This window comes from Corythoichthys intestinalis, chromosome 4, assembly GCF_030265065.1.
Source record: "Corythoichthys intestinalis isolate RoL2023-P3 chromosome 4, ASM3026506v1, whole genome shotgun sequence".
NCBI lineage: Eukaryota > Metazoa > Chordata > Actinopteri > Syngnathiformes > Syngnathidae > Corythoichthys > Corythoichthys intestinalis.
This window is the reverse complement of record NC_080398.1, coordinates 44,279,246-44,289,632: the sequence shown is the minus strand read 5'-3', so window position 1 is coordinate 44,289,632 and position 10,387 is coordinate 44,279,246.

Genomic DNA, 10,387 nt, shown 5'->3' with positions numbered 1-10,387 from the left:
GTAGGAACAAAACCTAGGACCCACAGCAGCCCTTGAGGACCGGTTTGAACACCCCAGGTTTACGGCGAGGTATCTGAAGTTTGCTAGTATGTGAAAATTTGGTAGTTGCTACACAGAACAAAATTCTGTAGTTTGTGACACTTTCCAGAAACTTTTATGCTTGCATAACGCCTAATGCAGTTCCAATAACTAGAATTAGGGCAGTTCTTGGTGCAGTTTCTACGTCAATTCTAATGTTGCCATGTTGTTGCTCGCCGTATGTCTGTGTAATTTAACACAGACAGCTTCTTCTTAAGTCATATTGTCAGTAGACTTTACCATTAAGCTGTGACACCACTCACACTCCCTCTCCATATAGACATGGTGAATGGCCGGGGGCCTTAAGCAGTGATTATAGTGTTGAGAAGTGGGAGCTGGGGGCCGCAGCGTCATTAGTCTGGTTAATCAGAGCCTTGCTCCAGGTTAAGCTCCGTGGCCTCCAGAGACCGACTGATGAGCAGATAGCTGTAGCCAGCCTACAGTGCTCAGGTCTGGACCCCGACAGCTCCCATGGCCCCTGCCCACTCCAGACAGTAATCTATAACGCCCCCCTGGAGCATGGCGTCAAGGCTCAGCCTGCTGGACAACACTGACACATGGTGCATGGTAATAAGAGACACACACACAACGCCTGACACACACTTGCTACTGCTGCTGTGAGCAACCCTCAGTGTTTTTCTACATCGGTGCCCTAGTAGAGTGTTTAATGCTCGGAAACCGGTGACCTTGGCCTCATAACTGATGTAATTCAACATCCAAGTGTTTAACTACCCCTGTCCAAGGAGAGCACCGATAACCAGCTCAGCACAATGACTGTATAATGACCACTGGGACTGCTGGAAACAGACTCCCAAACAAACTCCCGAGACAGAGGGGCTTCAGCTCGGCAGGGAGCCTCCTGAGAGATGCATCCGAGCCGGAGCAGACACTGGCCGGCCCACTCTATTCGGTCGTCCCCTGTGAGCTCATTAGCGCCAATCATAGCCACTTCCTTCGACAACGTTACGCGCGCCATCCATCGCCATGCGCAAATGACGCACTCCATCACAATGTGTGGCGCTAAGTGCGGGAATGCAGGTGCACGTTTGTGTTTAAAGGACGGGGAAGGTCAGAGAACTCCCCAAATGGTTCCCAGTGGGCCCCCTGGAGTGAGGGGGGACCCAGAATGGAGGCATAGGAGTGTATTCAGGTGATGGAGTGGACGACAAATGACCTACATGGAGGGGAGCGTGAGGAGAGAGCAAGATAAAGAAATTAGGTTTTCAGATTTTTTAAATGGCTGCACACACAGAACGGACCCCTGGGGACCACCTAAATGGGACGAAACAACAAAGAGTCCCATCATCCTTATACTGAATAGATCTGTCCATCTATTGCTTTTTTTCTCTCCTCATAATCAGCTTCTCATTACACGCTGTAGTCTTAATCAGATGCTTGGCAACACACACTTTAATGCATCACCAATCATGTCAGTCACTCATGTAGCCCCTCAAGCCAAACATATCACAAGGGAACCCCATACCCAACACCCACCCATCTCTCCCTCCTGTCCATCACGATGCTTTTTTGGGTGTGAATCCCGAGAGAAGAAGTGTAACCTGCGTCACCTCCCGTTTCGTAAACACTGTACACACACTGTGTCAGCGGTTGTCTATGGATAACGTCCATTAGCATATTCATGATCATTGCCAGCCTCTTATTGTTTGCTTGCGCCATTAATCTTCATCTGCTGCCTGCCGACTGACAGCTCAATCTAACAGGATGTAAACGGGCATTGGTAGCACACACACATGCACACATAAAGCAAACTTGGATCAACATTCAAACAGGTATTGTCTTTCTCTGTCTCTCGTTCACGCATACACACACACGCAGATCCCCACACATTGATTGGCATCCAGCTTGTGTGTTTGCCAGCTGTGTTGTATCGGACCTGTGGTCTATGAGCACCTCCTGTGCCACAGGTGTACTGAGTGTGAATCAATGTGCACCCGAAAATGTACCAACAACCCCCCATACACACATCATGCATAGGTTTAGAGGACAAAAAGAATAATGCCGTGCTAAACAGGTTGGGGGTGTGTGCATGTGTGGCTCTCAAATGTTAATGTGTTTGTTTAAAGGCAGCGTGACTGACTGATTTGTAGCAGATTAACAGGCGAAATGAGTGTTGGAAGATAGCCAAGTTCAAAGGGAGGTCTGTTCTCTTGTCGCCTCACCCTCCGTTCCCTCTCCACCACCCCACCACCGCCTTCGTCTGGATCACTCTGCAACTTCAGGAATTGCAACCTGGGAGACAGGATGTACAGGTTACACACGAGTACAGCTTCCTGGGTATACAGTACAGCGAAGAAAATAAGTATTTAAACACCCGAATATTTTGCTAGTTCTCCCACTTAGAAATCATGGAGGGGTCTGGAATTCTCATCGTAGATGCATGTCCACTGTGAGGGAGCTAATCCAAAAAGAAAAATCCAGAAATCACAATGCATGATTTTTTTAACGATTTATTTGTGTGATGCAGCAGCAAATAAGTATTTGAACACCTGTCTATCAGCTAGAATTCTGACCCTGAAAGACCTGTTTGTCCGCTTATTAAAAGTCTACTTCCACTCCATGTATTATCCTGAATCAGATGCACTTGTTTGAGGCAGTGGCGCCTCCAGAAATTTTTCATAGGGGTGGCCAGATGGGGCCACTTAAAATCTTGGGGTGGCCAAAACTAAAAGCCATAATTTCAGGTTTTCATTATATTATTGCAGTAAAAAGGTCAGGGGGAAACTATCAGAAAGACTTAAGGACACGGCTACTAATATACTTCGGTGTATTGTGTAATATTTGATGTTACTAATGATTTAATGTGCATAGTCCGTAACTGTCCAGTCAACATTTTGAGTTCCAAAACAATTCTGTTTTAATGTGTCATGTATATATTAGGCATAAGGTGTACATTTAACTAGCGCTGACAAACGATTAAAATTTTTAATCGAGTTAAACACAGCTTAAAAATTCATTAATCATAATTAATCGCTATTCAAACCATCTCTAAAATGTGCCATATTTTTCTGTAAATTATTGTTGTAATGGAAAGATAAGACAAGACGGATATATACATTCAACATACTGTACATAAGTACTGTATTTGTTTATTATAACAATAAATCCAAAAGATGGCATTAACATTATTAACATTTTTTCTGTGAAAGGGATCCACGGATAGAAAGACTTGTAATTCTTAAAGGATAAATGTGAGTTTGTATATTGTGACTAAATATTGCCATCTAGTGTATTTGTCGAGCTTTCAGTAAATGATACTGTAGTGACTTAACTGTTCTGCCCAAATGCATGATGGGAAGTGGTACAACCATGACTGTGTGTGGTGACTGCAAATGCTTTATCTTCTCTGAGTTGGGTACACTACAGGGTGTTAAGAAAAAGATCAATTCCTGTCATTCTTTCCCACGTCGCATCCCACAATATTTATAGTTGCAGTGGGAAAGATGACAAAGCGTTTGCCAATTAAAAGCACGGCCACAATGAATGCTTTTATCCACTCCACTCACTTGACACTGCCTCTTATCTATGTATAGAAGTAAAACGACGCAATTGTAGGCTGTTTGCGGCAATGCGTGAATGAGTCGTACTGCGAATGCGTTAATTGCGATAAATATTTTCACGTGATTGATTAAATTAAAAAAATTACCGCCCGTTAATGTGATAAATTTGACAGCCCTACATTTAACAAAACAGAATAAATGCATTCATTTGGGATGAAATGCATAATTTATGCTACAACAATCTAACGATATACTGGCAAGCGGGGTGGCCAGTGGGGTGGCCAACAAATTTATAGGGGTGGCCGTGGCAATCCCTGGCCACCCCCTGGGGGTGCCACTGGTTTGAGGTCCATAGCTGCATAAAGACACCTGTCCACCCCATACAATCAGTAAGACTCAAACTTGTAACATGGCCAAGTGCAAAGAGGTGTCCAAAGACACCAGAGACAAAATTGTACACCTCCACAAGGCTGGAAAGGGCTACGGAACGATTACCAAGCAGCTTGGTGAAAAAAGGTCCACTGTTGGCGCAATCATTAGAAAATGGAAGAAGCTAAATATTGCAGTCAATCTCAATCGGAGTGGAGCCCCATGTAGGGTATAACCTCGTGGGGTCTCAATGACCCTAAAAAAAGGTGAAGAATCAGCCAAGAACTACATAGGAGGAGTTGGTCAATGACCTTATAAAAGCTGGGACCATCGTTTCCAATGTTAAAGTTGGTAATACATTAAGACGTCATAGTTTTGAAATTATGCATGGCACGGAAAGTTCCCCTGCTTAAACCAGCACATGTCACGACCCGTCTTAAGTTTGCCTTTGACCATTTGGATGATGCAGAAGAGTCATGGGAACAAGTTTTGGGGTCAGAAGAGAGCAAAATAGAACTTTTTGGTCCTAATTCCACTAACCGTGCTTGGAGGAAGAAGAATGATACGTACTATCCCAAGAACACCATAATTACTGTAAAGTATGGGGGTAGTAGCATCATGCTTTGGGGGTGTTTTTCTGCGCATGGGACAGGACGAGTGCACTGTAAGAAGCCCTAACGGTGCTCACCAGAATATTTAGACACAGTGACATAGTCTGGAACCTGTTTCATTCTGATGCTGAGTAAATTCAGGTTGAAAATGCAGAGACTCTTTGCCTTTACCCATAATGAGACGTGTCTTGTTTCACCTCTTGGGGATAAAACGACCTGTTTAGAGGACGGTATGGTGCATTTCCCTGCCAAAGCATACAGCCTTTCCATAGAGTGTTTAAAAAATGATAATACAAATTTAAGTTTTAAAAAAAAACATGTTTGATAACATATATATATATATTTTGAATTTGGTATAACTTTTCTTTCTTCAAATAATTATTAGTTTTTCCATTTCCAAAATTAAGAGTTTCCCTACTTTGTTGCAAAGCTATGAATGACATAAAGATACTGTAAATGGCAGACTGATATCTGCAAGCAGGTCAGTGTTGTCACAGAATACTTGAAAAAGTTATTTATTTACTGATCACGTCGCAAAAAAGTAATCAAGTTACCTAACTGATTACTTTATTGTCAAAGTAACTAATTACTTTAAAAGTAATTAATCAGTTACTTTTTACCAAATTTTCTCCCTTTGCCACATCAACATAAGAATGACAAAGAAAATAAGTCATCGCATGTAATTAACTTATCTGATAACTGAATTTAAAGGGGAAGATCACAATTTTTCACATACAGTAAGTAATCTTCCGAGTTGGCAGGGGTTTAATTAGTCGATTGAGTTGATTTCAACCACCATTGACTCACGCTAGCTTAGCCACTTAGCCCTTAAAGAGTATGAAAACACCTGGGGAAATGCTAATATTCCATCATTTATCCATAAACGCATGTTTTTTGGATTAATATCATGCCACTTCGTATAATTACACACATCGCAACACCAAGAAAATGCTAGAAATTTGGATCGATTGTCAAGCTAAAACGACCGGCGCCCGAGATCTCAGAAATCTAGCATATTGTGCGCGTGATGTCACAACTAGGAAACACCCAGCTCAGTGCTTAGTACTGAATGGCAGTGATGATGGCGGAAAATTTTGTTTCTATTTGCAGCGACGAATCCGATGTAACAAACGTTCTTCTAATGGTGACGAGGAGCGTTATGAACCTTTCTTTGGTGTTTTGGGTTATCAATTTGAGCCCAAACGAAAGCCAATGCAGCCTAATGAAACGATCATTGAGGGGAGCAATCACACTGATGAAACACCGGCAACAGATTGTGTGGGAAAAACCGAATAGTTTGTTTTGCATTTCTTTTTGTGAAGCTGATACACCGTGACCGCAAAATAATGTATAGAATAATTTTCATTTATTGTGCTATCATAGGTTTTCGCTCTGCCAACACATATATGAATGGGATTAGAGGGTTTGTTGTATATATTTTACGAGCGATAATTTATACATGTGTCCAGTCCTATATCCAATGCGTGATATGTTTTTTATTATAAAAGACTACTCACTCTGGCCATTTCGAGCTTGGCTGCTCCCCTCCTTTGCTTAGCCTGGGGTGGTGGGGTGGTCTCATTAGTGCCAGTCATCATCCTCTTTCTTGATATATCGGGACATTTAGGTGGCTGCGCGTGTATGGTGGGCACCGCATCAGCTTTCAGCAGCAATTTCTTAGCAAAACCTGATTTCATTTGTCCCTAGTTCGAATAGCTTTCAGGTGTAAAATGCGCACCACACAAAACCGCGCCGGAGGCTGGGTCTGCAAAATTTGCCTTCTTTGCACGGTTGAACTTTACTCATTGTCTGTGTAGTCCAGCTCTTTTTCTCGCGTTCGGGAACTCATGGTTACTAATTTGCGACAAATGGCTATTTGTACACCACATAGCATGACAGGTTTGAACCATTTTAGCGATTTTTTGATAAAACACAAACACAACTCTCTCGTCGATAAACAACGATGGCACCTGCCTCGACCTTTTGTTTCCTGGCTGTGACGTCAAAGGCCCATTCGGCTGTTTCCGGAATACTTTCGGAAATGTTCGTAATTTTCTATCTATTTTCGATAATTGCTCATGAATGTGATTATTTTTTGTTAAGTGTATTAATATCTGTTATCTTGCCACATAACGGTTCTATTGATATCTCACAGCCCCTTAGTATTATCATTCTCATTAAACTAACAAATAACTGAAAAAGTGCATGGAACATTTTGAAATCAACTCCACCAACTAATTCAACCCTGCTAATTCATACTTTAAGCCTAATGTCAAAAATTCTGAATTTTGGGTTAGGGTTTAGGGGTTAACAGCATATCAGTAAAAATGTAAAAACAATGCAAATTGACTGCACAATAATGAAAAACACACAATTGCACAGTGCCATAAACACAACAGTGGGGGCGGGCGTGGATGCGCGCGTACAACCCGGAAGTATGCCGTACACATACGCGGTCAATTTGGCCACAAAACGTGGGGGCAACTAAGCACTTTACACTCAATTGGACTTACACACATCCCAAAGATGCTACACGAACACTTCACCTCACGGCATAAATGTGCAAGACTAATATGATATAAACAATGCTTGCAAACTTGGAGCGATGACTACAACCCCCCCCCCCCCCCCCCGGCAACGTTAAAGCTACGAAATGACCGCGCATGTAGGGCGTCAAACCTATCGCTGGAACCCTCCAGAATGAAGGAAAAACACTCATGTTCATTCATGGACATACACAGATTAACAGAACATTCCCTCGCACATCTCAAAAGGTGGCTGCACTCAGCTCAAATGTGCATGAGGCTGGCACACGCCCTTTTCAGTCCCAAAACACTTAGCGCGTGTGCCTCAAGACCAAAACAGAAAGTAAGTGTGAGCAGTTACCATGGAAACAAACGTAACGGGAACTTTTATAGCATTTTCTATTCAAAATGCTCTTCTTACATGACTACAATATTCTTCACTCTACATACATTATGAGGCAATAACAAAATAACGGACTCTAAGGAAACTAACTTTACTAACTTAACTGGATTTACATAGTAAAGCGTTAGTGAAAACACTGAAGTTGTCATTGTGTTATTTAATACAGTGAACTTTGATGCATCATTGCTGACAATTAAATGCATGTTTCTAAATCAGGGTGTCGGCTCAGGGAATGAGATGTAGCAAGATTATAGAAACAGATTAGGGGGAAAAAAAACATGCGTAGTGTTTGAAATGGAAATACAAACTGGAAGCATACTTTGTTTTAATGGAGGCACGCATTGTTAGGGGGAGAAAAATTCACTGTGTTTGACTGCTGCCTTCTTCATTATACTGAATGCATTTCCTTGTAAAAGAAATATATTTTTTTATGAATAAAGCTATTGTGAAGTAAATCTTTTAGCTATACGACGGTAAACTGCAACAAACAAGCCAGAACGAGCCCTAACGATTCTCCTCGCCTGGCCATAAAACTATTTTTGTAGAGGCTCCAGTAAGTAAAATATTCCACTATCAAAGATCATAAATGCTTTATTGTGATCTTTCACAGAGCATAGACTTTTATTTAGTACCAGTAAATCATTCCTGTGCTGCATGATATCAACATCTGAGCCTGTTTATCTTTGCGAGTGGAAGAGATTCACAGTGTTAACATTAATGGGCAGGAATTTAGTGGATTTCGATGGTTTACAGGGGCAGTAAAGTGTGAAATATATAATTTACAAACATTCTGCATTTAAAAAACAGCTCTTAAAAGATGAGCTGTGAATACAAATAGGGATCAGCTTTTATTTTAGCACTTTCCATCATTCAGCTTGTCATCCAGTTAGTGTGGTTTTACATCTTGTATGTGGAGAAAGTGAGTGTTCTCATATTGTTTGGATTTAGATATTTTTTCAAGGTTTTAAATTCCATCTACTGAAAGACAAGTTCTGATTTATAAAAGAAGAGAAAAAATATTTTATTTAATGTGTATTTTTATCGTATGAAAAAAAGGAGTTATCATGTGTAAAAAATGAAACACTATATTAACTTTGTCTGCTAAACCCCCTGAACTGGGATTGTGTGCAGGTTTTTTTTTTTTTTTTTTAATTATTTTTAAAATGCAAGTAAATTTGAGTTTTGCTGCACTTTTTTTTGTCGTTGAAATTCTAAATCAGTCGATCTTTTGTGAACTAAAATCTATACTGTTCCCACTATCTCTGTGTTTCACAACACCTCCCAAAATGTTCTTAACATGATTTGTGAATTTATTTCCTTTAATTATAAGGCTGTAACTGGGAGTGTTATTCACGTTGTCAGGCAGAAAAACAAAGAAGAAAATAAGAGATTGTTAATTTTCTTTTTCGAAGATGACCTCATTCTTAATAATGACACGCGTGCTGCTCTAAGCACCTTTCCACTAACTTGCAGGGTGTTTAGTCTTTTCTGGGCCACGAGTCCATGACCTGGTTATTAAAGTGTGAGCAAGAATTGATGTAGTAACCCTGTAGTTATCATCATCATCTTCATTTAGCCTATGATTAACTCCCAATCATCATGCGTGATTAAAAGTCAGAGTAAAAATATTCTACACATATTTAATAGTGGAAGGCTAACAAGGAGAGCAAGTCCCAGAGTGTCAACACAACAGATATAGAGCCACGAGCCGCATATACATCTTCCCCTTTTTTTGCCCGAAAACGCCCCACAACATAGCTGGCCTATCTACCCCAATATGCGCTCCCGTGCCGGATGCCTGGAATTAGAAAAGCAAGCCTCCGGTCTCATTAATTAATTAAACGGTGAATGCCGGTGGCACTTGGGTGCTGGTTATCGCTGTCACTCAGACATGCTGTGATCTCAATAAGAACCTCACCACGGGGCACCGGGAGGCCAGGCGGACAACCGCGCTTCCTCCCTATCTGCTCCCCCACTTTGACTTTTTTCTAAATTCATTCATTCTTTGCACACTTTTTTCCCCAGTAAAAATTTGTCTGTATTGTATAAAATTGTTTTTCTTCAAATATTCCTCGTCTTTAACCACAAAACATTCAAAGTGGTTATGAGAGAAAAAAATCTCTTTTACCGGAATAATGCAGAGAAACATGTAGGGATCTTTTTTCTATAGACTTCACATTTAAAAAAAAAAAATGCTGGTGTATGCGGATTTTCTTGCTGCGTCCTTTTGGAAATTTGGCAGACCGCTCCATACCATGCACTGTGTTCAGGTTGCGAGGGGGTGATGACAATAGAGTGGAAGGATTAGGGGTGGGAACCTCGTGGTACTTCACGATATGATTTGCGATACCATAACGATGATCTCACAATATAGCGATTCAACAATTATCCATACACTGGTCAGGAAATCATTATAGGATATTCTAAAAAAACAGCTAATAAACAGAAATACAAGCTTCATCATTCTGCTGTATGTTTATCACTAGTAGACGTCAAATCCATTTCGACTGGGAAGGTGGCAGCGAATGAACCCCTCCCACTTCTATGGCTATCAGTGGCAGCCAATGCCAGACAACAAGGTAATTTTGAGCCATTTCTGGTCATTACCTGTTAATTTGTAGTCACTTCCTGTTAATTTTGAGGCATTTTATGTGTCACTTCCTGTTGATTTTAGGTTACACAACAGGAAGTGTCCCGGGAATGAATAGGCAGTGACTCAAACTCAACGGAAAGTGACCTGTAAATGCCCTTAAATGAACAGAAAATAACCTGTAAATGCCCCGAAAATCGCAAATAGTGACTGCGAAATGGTTTTGGTTTCGAATGAAAGAAAAAAGTTCATTAACCCTTCCCTGTCTTAATAGATTTGGCGTCGAGCGCCGT